Source organism: Coffea arabica, chromosome 1c (genome assembly GCF_036785885.1).
Source record: "Coffea arabica cultivar ET-39 chromosome 1c, Coffea Arabica ET-39 HiFi, whole genome shotgun sequence".
NCBI lineage: Eukaryota > Viridiplantae > Streptophyta > Magnoliopsida > Gentianales > Rubiaceae > Coffea > Coffea arabica.
Window position 1 is genome coordinate 43027523 of NC_092310.1, and position 10741 is coordinate 43038263.

Genomic DNA, 10741 nt, shown 5'->3' on the forward strand with positions numbered 1-10741 from the left:
GAACAAAATTTTAAATTCGTTAAAATAATCAAATAAGACTGAACTAGGTCTGTATTCGAATCGAGTCGAGTCGAACTCGAGTACGAGACAAAAATAACTAAGCTCGAGCTCATCGAGCTTTTAGAATTCGAGCTCGACCTTGAGCTCGACATCAATTTATGTTACTCGAGCTCGAGTTTAATTAAGTCTAATCAATTCAAATCAAGCTCAATCGAGCTCGAGCTCGAGTTAAATTTTGGCCACTTCAAAGGCAAAAAAATGATTTTATAACATAATACACAAATCTTAGCTTGATTAATTTGATCGATTCTACTGTCTAGTCCAATTGCATTTTTATTATTCTACTTCTAAAATATTTTCATGAATCAATGAAGATTTGGAAATCAAATGATAAATAGAAAAAATGAAACTCTTCTCCTTCTATAATTGTTTCATTTTTTTTCTTTTTGACCAAAATATTTCTTGCTTTAAAGAGTCATACAATGGAATCAGACTTAAGCAATTGTAAATAAAATTACTTAAAAAATGTATTTTTTTATTTAAGGGATACATACCTCTTGTTGACATGAACCTACAAACTACACGAAATTAAAGTGGAATGTCTTGTCACTTTAAGTTATGATTCTTTGTTACTTATTAAGTGTCTTATAGTCAATATGTATGCAAAGTTGCAAATAAGACATCCTTTGCTGCTTAACCTGAAAAAAGGACCAGAAATAGTGGTAGACTACCAGTGAGGGATAAACATGTAAAATAAAAAATAGATGTTCACTTGTCATCAAATATTAGACAATTCTTGGGTATCTCCCCTATATAAACATCCAATCGCAAGCCTCTACTAGTACTACTACTGCTCACTTAGTAGCTTCTTTCCCGTTATATTCATTCTGCCTCGCCACACTACCATCATCATATACTCAGGTTCTTTCACTATTCTAATCGCATAACTGGTTTCGATTGAAAATCATTCTTTGAAAAGCTCAACTCCACTGCTGGTAGGAAGTTATTTCCTAAAAGTTTCAAACCCAGGGAGCTATGGTGGTTTCCATTGGTCCTTTTCCCTGCATCTGCTATCTTTTGCTTCTCTTACACTGATCTTGGTGAGTAGCATCCCATGACAGGGAATCTCGTCTCCTTGGGTTCAGGTGTCGTCGTCCTAATTTCTGAGTGCTAGATCATCTATACAATTCGGTGAAGAATGAACTAACAATGGGATTTTTAGATAAATAGGAAATTAAAAATGCTAAGGGTTGGAAATAAAGGAAATTGCTACAACACATTGATTCAATGAGATTATGATCCTAGTATGATGCTAGAGTTTATAAAACTACTGTTAAAATACTAGAATTTTGTAGATTTAAGTACATATTATATGAATTAGGATTAATAGTTTACACACTAATGCTGTATACACTATTAGCCTTTGTTGGATGACAACTATCCAACATTTGAATTTAAAATTTCATTTTTATACATGTGTCATAACCCAACGATAATACCATACATAAGATTACCCTATGAACTAAGAGACGTCTTAATAATGTGCAATACTCGATGAGCTAGAGCTCGATCTCGAGGTTAGTTATTTTACATCGAGTCGAGCTCGAGTAGTGCACTACTCGAGCTCGACTTGAACGTAGCCCTAATTGTAGCAGCATACTACTCGAGCTAGACTCGAACGCAGCCCTAATTGTAGCAGCATAAATCTCCTATAGTGCATATCACCAAAGGAAACCACCAGAAATCCCTTGGATTCTGGAAAGGTTTCTTAGCTCCAAGGGATCAATAGAGCTTTCCACCAACAGTGCAGATTTTTCTAATAGACCGATTAAGTATTATGTTAGCCATGTTTAGGTAACAACAAAGAGAAGAAAAGAAAGAGAGGCTGGAGTGAAGAAAAGAAAGAGAGGCTGGGTTTGTTCTCGCTGGCTGCATTATAATAGCTGGGTTTATTGGTGTAGGTGCACGACAGGTGTCCCTACGGGAATGTATTTGGTTCCGTCTGAACTGGTTCTTTTTGGATCCTTAAGTTTTTCAAAAAGTTGTTTTTCAAATGCTATAAAAATTTTTAAAAAAGTACTCTGAAAGGTACCCTGAAAAGTGGTCTAAATTTTTTTTTATGTTTAAAAAATATCTTAAATATTCCAAAATATTTTCTAAAAATATCCCAAAATATATTCTAAAACTTTGTTACAGTAAAATTTTTTAAAAATACCTCCAAAAACAGTTAATACAAACGGTAAAATTTCAGCTTTTGTTGCTTGGTGCGTAGCTGAGTGTCGCGCTCCAATTTTTAATGAAAGAAAAATAACGTTACGGGTTTATAAAAATGAATTTTTGATTAATTTTGAGTGAAGATAAGTTTTTTACTTTTAGAAAATAAATAAAATGGGCCTAAAATGGGACTTGAAAGTGCGACGATTTTGACCCAAAAATAATAGTTTAAAAAGGATTTTTAATGAAAAATACGAGTCGCCACTTGGTATTGAGTTAAAGTGTACCAAGTCACCTAAAATGAATTTTCAAAGAAAAAGTAGAGAAAACTCTTTTTAAACGACTTCAAATCTACGAAAATCAAGAGAAAAGGGGTCGGGAGCCACATTTGAAGAAAGAGAAGGTAAGGATAAAATCCAAGGCACCCTTTCAACCTAACCAAAGTTAGTTACGTGATTTAGTCAAAAAGTTTTCTTATTTTAATTTAAGAATTTATCACATTTGGATGTCACGATATGGATGCAAAACCTAAACTTAGGAGGATATCGGGGAGTAGGAATATCTCTTCAAAGTTTAATTGGTGCAAATCACATTAATTGTGATGCTCAAGAGTGATTCTTTGAAGAGGTCACGAATGTGCAAAAAATATGAGACTCGAAGAAAATAAAAGAAAATAATAATTATACAAATATACATGACTTAAAAGAATGCATCATAACGGGTGCGGGAGTTATGATTCGTGACTAGATTTTCCCTTTTATAGAGGGAATACGAGCGTACTAAGATTAGAAAAGCCTTACTCGTCCATATCCCATATTCGATGGGTTAATTCTCCTAATTTGTGGTCAAGCAAGTGACCTAACGTACTTCTAATTCTCTAAATGAGATGTAACTCTAAATGTTATATTTTATACATAGGGATAGGGGATATATAGGGAAATATTATATAAAAGTGATAAGGATCCTAAAAAAAATAAAAGTATGCATGAAATATAGTGATTTGTCACACAAACATGATCTAGTGCGTAAATGACTCCTAATGGTCTAGTGTTGGACTAGCCCATGTCTATAAGCTCTCACTAGCGTTGGACTAGTGAGAAATAAAAAAAAGGGGGTTACAACTAGCGTTGGACTAGAGTGGAATCGGAAAAAAAGTGCCACAACTAGCGTTGGACAAGTGTGGTGACGTCATGCATTTATTATAGTCTAATAAATCATATATAACATAATAAAACCAATAAACACATAAATCACATAAAACACATAGCACATAGGCATGATATCTAGATGCAAAGATCCAAAGAAAACGAGTAAACATGTAAACACACAAGCATGCAAGCACACAAGCAAATAAAGACCTAACTATTACATTCGGAGTCCTAACTACAATCTAAGGGGGGAGAATGAAATAAAATAAATACCTAACTATTACATATTCTATCTAAATACATGTCTTGAACCCCCTAACTATTACAATTTGGTATTTAAATGCCTCTTAAATAATTAAAAATTAAATTAAAATAAATATATAAAATTTAAAAAACAAATAAAGTGAATAAATAAATAAAAATAACAAAACAAAAAGAAATTTAAAAATCATGCAATTACACACATAAAATCACATAGGAGAAATAGGAGGATTTAAAGATAACACAAGAGGATACCTCCCTTTGAAGTAGTAGCTAATGGGGGATTGGATTGCCCTATTTAACTCTAAAATTAACAAAAATTATCAATATACCAATTTAATTAATAAATAAATCATAAAAATGGAAATAAACATTAAATTTATTAATTGAGGCATTCAAATGAAATATAATTAATAATTTAAGAAGAAAGGCAACTTCTATTTAAGAAATCAAATCTATTAGGGATCTAATTGCAAAGATTACGAAAGTTTTAGGGGTATAATTGTAATTATCATAAAATTTAGAGGTCAAAATGAAAGAAAAATTAAGTCTAGAGACCTATTTGTAATTAAATTAGGGACCTAATTGAAAGAAATAAAAGTTTATAGGTCTGTAGTATAATTAATGAAAGATATAGGGACCTTTCTGCAAAAACGTTTTCTGGTTTCTTGGTAAAACAGGCCATTGGGCTGATTTTCTTATTTTTTTGGCCAAAAACTCTGCCGGCCCAAGTGAAACCCAAAGCAAAAGGAGCGGGCCAGTCCACCATTCTGACTCAAAATAATTAAACCAACTAATGGGTTCTAACATCCCAAACTCAAGCCAAAATTCAACCAAATTCAACCAAGCCCATTTACTAAGCCCAACCAGATCTCAATATTAATCTGCCCAAAAGCCCTAAGAAAACATTAACCGAAGTCTTAATATATTTTTACTAATCCAACAAGCTATTAAATCTATCAAAAAATTAATTAATTCTTAATTATCTCCTAAGATCCAGAATTAACTTGCTTAAAAACCACTTAAAATATGAAAAAGAGGATTAAAGTTAAAATTGGGGGTAAAATTGATTGATTTTCCCAGATTTCGGGCTATGGTGATATTAAGCAAAAGTTGGGGGTCAAAATATAAATTTCAGAAAAATCCATGCATCTTCTTTGTGGCTTTCTACAACTTTCCTGGGTTTCATATCCAGCAAACGCATGAAGCAAGTTCCAAACAAGCAAGCTATTATATACTTTATTTTTTACAACCCAACACTAAACACAAACAGAAAAAGGGTAATAACCCAGCAGCAAAAAGGTTCCAATATTCACGTTCAAAAGGTCTTGTTCTTCGTAAAAAATATGTTAAATCAAGCCAGGAAGGGAACTATGGTTACCTTCACCTCATTATGGAGTCGAAATTGCGATGGAAATCCGCAGGAAGATGAGCAAACTCCACCAAGGACGAAAACCCAGATTGCGGATTTTGGTCAAGAGCTCTGAACCTGCGGAATTTGGGCTCGGATTTGAAGGTGTTGTGGTGGTATTTTCTGAAAAACCTCAACACTAAACTTCCTGCCCTACCAACCTAGATTACCCAAAAAGAGAAATATTTACAAAATAAGTTCTTATCAGTTTGGAAAATGGTCGGGAAAATCCCTGAGTCTCCAACCCTGACTCAGTTTTTTTCTGACGAAAATTTCTCTCTTTTTCTCTCTTGATTTTCTCTCCCTTTTTGCTGTTTCTCTCTCCCTCTGATCTCTCCGCCGCTCCCCCCTCTTGTTCTCTTCTCTTGGCTGCATTTTAGGACCCTTTTATATTTACAAAAATCCATCCAACCCTAGCATCTAATGGTGCAGGTTTGCTGGCTTTTCTTGTGGCTATTTTGAGCCTATAGATGGCTCTTGTTACACAAGAATCTGAGCTTTCTGGATTAAGGCCAGATGGACCGTACTAGAGTGATCCAATAGAACCAAAAAAAGGGAAAAAAAAAACGAGTGGAAAAGGGGCTGGAATGGAGCTGCAATTTGTACTGCTCCATTGCTGGTTTTTGTACCAGTTTTCAAGGAGAAGACGCGAGCGTGCAGGTGTTTTAATGTAATAACACAAATCTATCCAAAAGAGCACTGGACTAACATAGCTAAATCTTTCCCAAAGAGCCTTGGACTAACATAGCTGCTTCTCCGACTGCTTCATATCAACTGGCATGACAGGAGGAGAATATGATGCATACCGATAGAAAGTAACACCACTACACAACATAAGGACTACAGTTACCATATATTTGTTTTGCCACATTGTGTAAACCACAGTTCGCATTATTGATCCCAACATCACATCCCATTTGCCAACATCATAAGCTCTATGCAAGGATTGCGCAACTACATGCAGATTTGCAGTAAATCCTACCAAAAGAAGCAGGAAGGAGATATCAAATCCCACAATTTGACATAATGCTGTGGCAGTAGATGTTGAAATCAGATCAACCATCAATTTTCCAAGGTTTCCTAAACACTTCTGGGGCACATGGCGATGAATGACAAAGCAGTAGAGGAGCAAACCAAAATAACAATAGGCACAGATGACAAAGATGAACCCTATAAACCCTGTATATTTCCCCTTCAACATTAAAAGTCCAGCAACACTAACAACTTCCATGGCTGTTGCCATCACGCCGACAAAGAACCAGGATGTTTCACCGTTTACTGAAATAAATAAGAAAATGGATTTCAGCACCACACTTAAGTTCTGGGAAAAAATATAAAATGATAAGTTTTGAAAATCACATTGACCTACACTTCGAGTACTAGATGTTTCCACCAGTATGATTAGGGATGGCAACGGGGCGGGGTTAGGGCGGGGGACCCCTCCCCCGTTCCCCGCCCCGTTGCCTATTAGTTTCCCCCGTCCCCCGCCCCACCTTGCCTCGCTTCCCCCGGGGGCACCCGCGGGGTTAATAAAATTTTATTATAATTAAATTTTAATAAATAATCAAGTACTAAAATATCAACACATTACCAAATTATTATTCATTGTAATTTTACAATTGAAACTCATAAAAACAATCAAACAGAAGTTATTTGAATACAATCCAATATGATGAAATAAATATAACTAAAATAGTCAAATTTTCACTTTTTGTACAAATGCAATCACTAATTCATCATTGTGTTTGTGCTTTTTTTTTGAGAAAAAAGTGTTATTCTATTAAGTGTAATTAGAAATTTAGTATAAATGTATTAGTAAATTTAGTATAACTAATTAATAAATTCTATTAGTAGACATGTATAATTATTCATATAATTGATAATATCAATTATATTACATAAACTAATATACATTATATAATACATCTAACTAATAATATCATTATCATAAGTTTATAACTAATTAACTTACATATAATATATAGTCATTTATATATATATATATATATTTTGTTTTGCGGGTGGTATACCCCCGCCCCCGCCCCCGCCCCGTTTCTAAGCGGGGGGAAAAAATTCCCCCCCCCCCCCGCCCCAACCCCCGTCCCGTGAGCCCCCCGCGGGCACCCGCCCCCATTGCCATCCCTAAGTATGATGTTATAATTTCCTAAGCAGGTTTACCATGATTATCACAATCCACCATATAATCTTCATATACATCGACATACTAAAAAGACTCTAAGAACAAAGGCTATGGGTAAGTGCTTTATGTACCGGGGAATGATATTCTCACAATACCACAAGGCAATAACGATGGAAAAATTTAGAAAGCCAAATTACTAACTGCAGATCGCAATTAATAAATCTGATGCTTCACTGCAACAAATTTCCAGTGACTCTGTTTTAGCGTTATGAGATCTTTGTTTGACTTTAGAAGAACTTAAAATGATTGCAACTTAAATAATATGCTTGCTTTCCTGTTTTTTTTCTTGGCCTCACTGAGCGTTAGCTCACCCTTTTAAGTTTGTTTTCCTTCGGAGTGGAAAGATTTTTGAGAGATCGGCTTAATTATATTTTGATCCGAATTTGGATGTAAATGATTTAATCAATTTTGGATGGTTGTATTTTTGAGGAATTTGACGTACCTTTTGGAAACATTGTGATGTAAGAATTGAATGACAATTTGAAGGAAACGACTTTTCTTTATATTGATTTTCCTATTGGTTGATTAGTTTTAAGTTTAAATTCGACTTGTATGGAGTCCTAACGAGAAATAGACAGGCGGCCCGCGAAAACCCTGGAATTCGCCCCAAGGAGAAGTGGGTCGTCACACTATTAGCTTGTTCTGTTTAATTTGTGCTATGAAAGGTTGTGGAGACTTGAAAGTGCTGATTTGTATACAGTAATGCTTCATTTGTATTGGTCTGAGCAAACCAAATCCATACATCAAGTGCCATGACTAGTTGTCAGAATAATGCAATTTCTACCGCAACTTTCTAGCATCAGAATAGGTCAATTTGGTTAATAAGTTAAATTATTACTTAGTACTTAGTTGTTAAGAGTAATTTCACATTTGATATTTTTTGACTAGTGCAACTATTTTGAATTATAAGTATTTTTTTTATTGAGATTTGTTAAAAAAAAATTGTTAGCAAAAAATTATGTTGATTTGTTTCTTCTATACTCTATAAATAAATCATTTTTTTGCAACACTAAGTACAAGTATTGTTTGTCAGTTTATGCTCTAAATTCCAACAAAGTCGCATCAAAGACAACACTAATCCACTTGGTTACATTCATAGTAGAATTTTGGGTTGATTGGGTCGGAGACAGAGTACAATGATCTTTACGTTGGCACGACCCGTGTCATTTCTACGATCATCTGCCAACTTTCTTCCTATTCTCTACCGAATTGCCGGTGGTTGGTCTGATTACAACAGCATCGGAGGCACATTATTGTTATCCTGCCATAAGAATAACTTAGATTTCTTGATCAATGTAGCTTGAGGAAGACTGCTTAATTTTTGAATTTTTTAAAAAAATAAATGTACATATGTTTACATATAAACCACAATTCACTTGATTTTTAAAGTGAAAGTAGTATTATGTGACCAAAAAAAAAATTTAAAAGAAGGAAGAGGGATTTTTTGATCAACCATATTGTGTTTGATGTGTTTTTATGATTAGATTCAGATTAATTTATTTCTGTTCTTCATTGTAGGAACTGTACAGGTAGTAGAGGAATAGTTTTCTTGATTTTAATATTCTGACTTCAAAGAGAAAACAAAAATGATTGACTAAAATTAGAAGTCCTCCGCTCCTTGATTGATGATTGGAGATGATTACGGATTAAAAATGTTTTCAATACTTAATTGTACCTCTCTGCAAGTCACGAACATATGCATAACCAAAAATGATAAAATCTTTTAGTAAAGAATTTTTTTATAATCTCCTATTTTTGTCGTTAAACTTTTTATTTAACCAAATTAGTCATTTAACACTTTAAGTTTTACTAAATAAAACGTATAGTTTTTGGACCAAAAATTGTTTTTTTTTTAAAATTAAGAGACCACAAGTGTACCTTTTATATTAGCTGAGTGACCCAAAAAAAAAATGTTGTGCTATTAGTTCAGTTAACCATTTCGAACTAAATAAAAAATTTTAGTAACCAAGTTAGAAAATTTTCAATATTTTAATGACTATTTTTTTTTATCACTTGCTCTAAGATAGAGAATCCGGTCGAAACTGCTAGACCAAGAATATGTGGTAATACAAATGTGGTTGTTGATAAGTTCTATTTGGTATTTCATCATATAACATCTAAATTTTCGATGCGTTAATGGGCCGAACTACTGTAAAATGAAGTCTTCCGTGAATAATGCATCGTCCATTAGATAACTAATAATGTTTGCTTTGCTATATTACCCTCTATGAATAACAAAGAAACATTTTCAATAATTAATTGCAAATACCCCCTCAAAAAGTATGTATTTCTTGTACTGCCTCCAATGTCCAATTGAATCAATCACTCCTTAAAATCAAATTGAGAATTTACTGTAATTTCCGAAAATCACAGAGTTTGTGACTTTGCTATTTTCCTCCAACAAACTTATTTGCATATATTTTGTTTATTATTTTTCTTTAGTATAAGTGGAGGGGTTTGAAATCGAAATCTATCACTTATACTTCCTCCCCCAAACTATTCAATCCATCATTCCCATAACAAACTATGTATATATGTTGATTTCTTCCTCTTAAAAAAAATTCACTATAGATTCACAGTAATCTATCAGAAAACCTTTCTTGTTTTTTGGCCACAAAACTCTTTAATTAAATGAATTAATACTTTTAAATTTTTTGAGAAGAGTCGGAAATGATGATAAAGTGTGAGGGATTGTACACAGTATTTTAAGAATCGGATCGGACCAACCGGTTGACATGGTACCAATCCAACTTAATCTATGAGAAACCTGAAAGTTAAAAAACGAACCAAAATCAATCAAAATTAGTGAATTGAAATGAACCAATTAAACCGGTTAGGTCCAGTTTGTGGATTTTGACTTGAAACTTGGACCCTTTTTTCTATGGGCTTCTCACGTTTTTGAACTTTTGGGTTCTATCAAAAAGTAACAACAACTAGTTGCCTGCTACTTCAATTAAGTTGGTTGATGGGCTGTTTTTTTTTTCTCAAATTAAAAAAAACCTTAGTTGGCCCAACCTTAGTTCTCACTAATAGGGATATTAGTCACACAACTATGAGATTTTTGGTTTAATTTCTAATCCTATTTTAATTTTTTAAATACCAAAATTGAGTTTCTTCTAGCTTTAAGCCTTATTTTGGCCAAATACCTAAGAAAATATAACTTAATTTTGACTCGTTATAAAGTTCCGACGGAGATAAAGGGGTATACATTAGAGTTTAAGGGCCAAAGTGTCATTCAGCATTTCCTACTTTTACATTTTTATTCAATTTTTGCAAGTGATAATAAGTGAAACAATTTCAGTCCATAGTTAGCATATAAGTTATATCTTGCAGATAAATTATTATATAAGTTAAATTTTCTATGTATAAGAGGTCTGAAAGAGAGTCATAACATTAGATATACAATGATTTGGTAGTCATATCATTAGTTATTGTATAGTATTTTTCCTATTAAAGAATATTGTAATGTCTAAGAACTGCTGACACAACTACAAATGTAAATTGTTA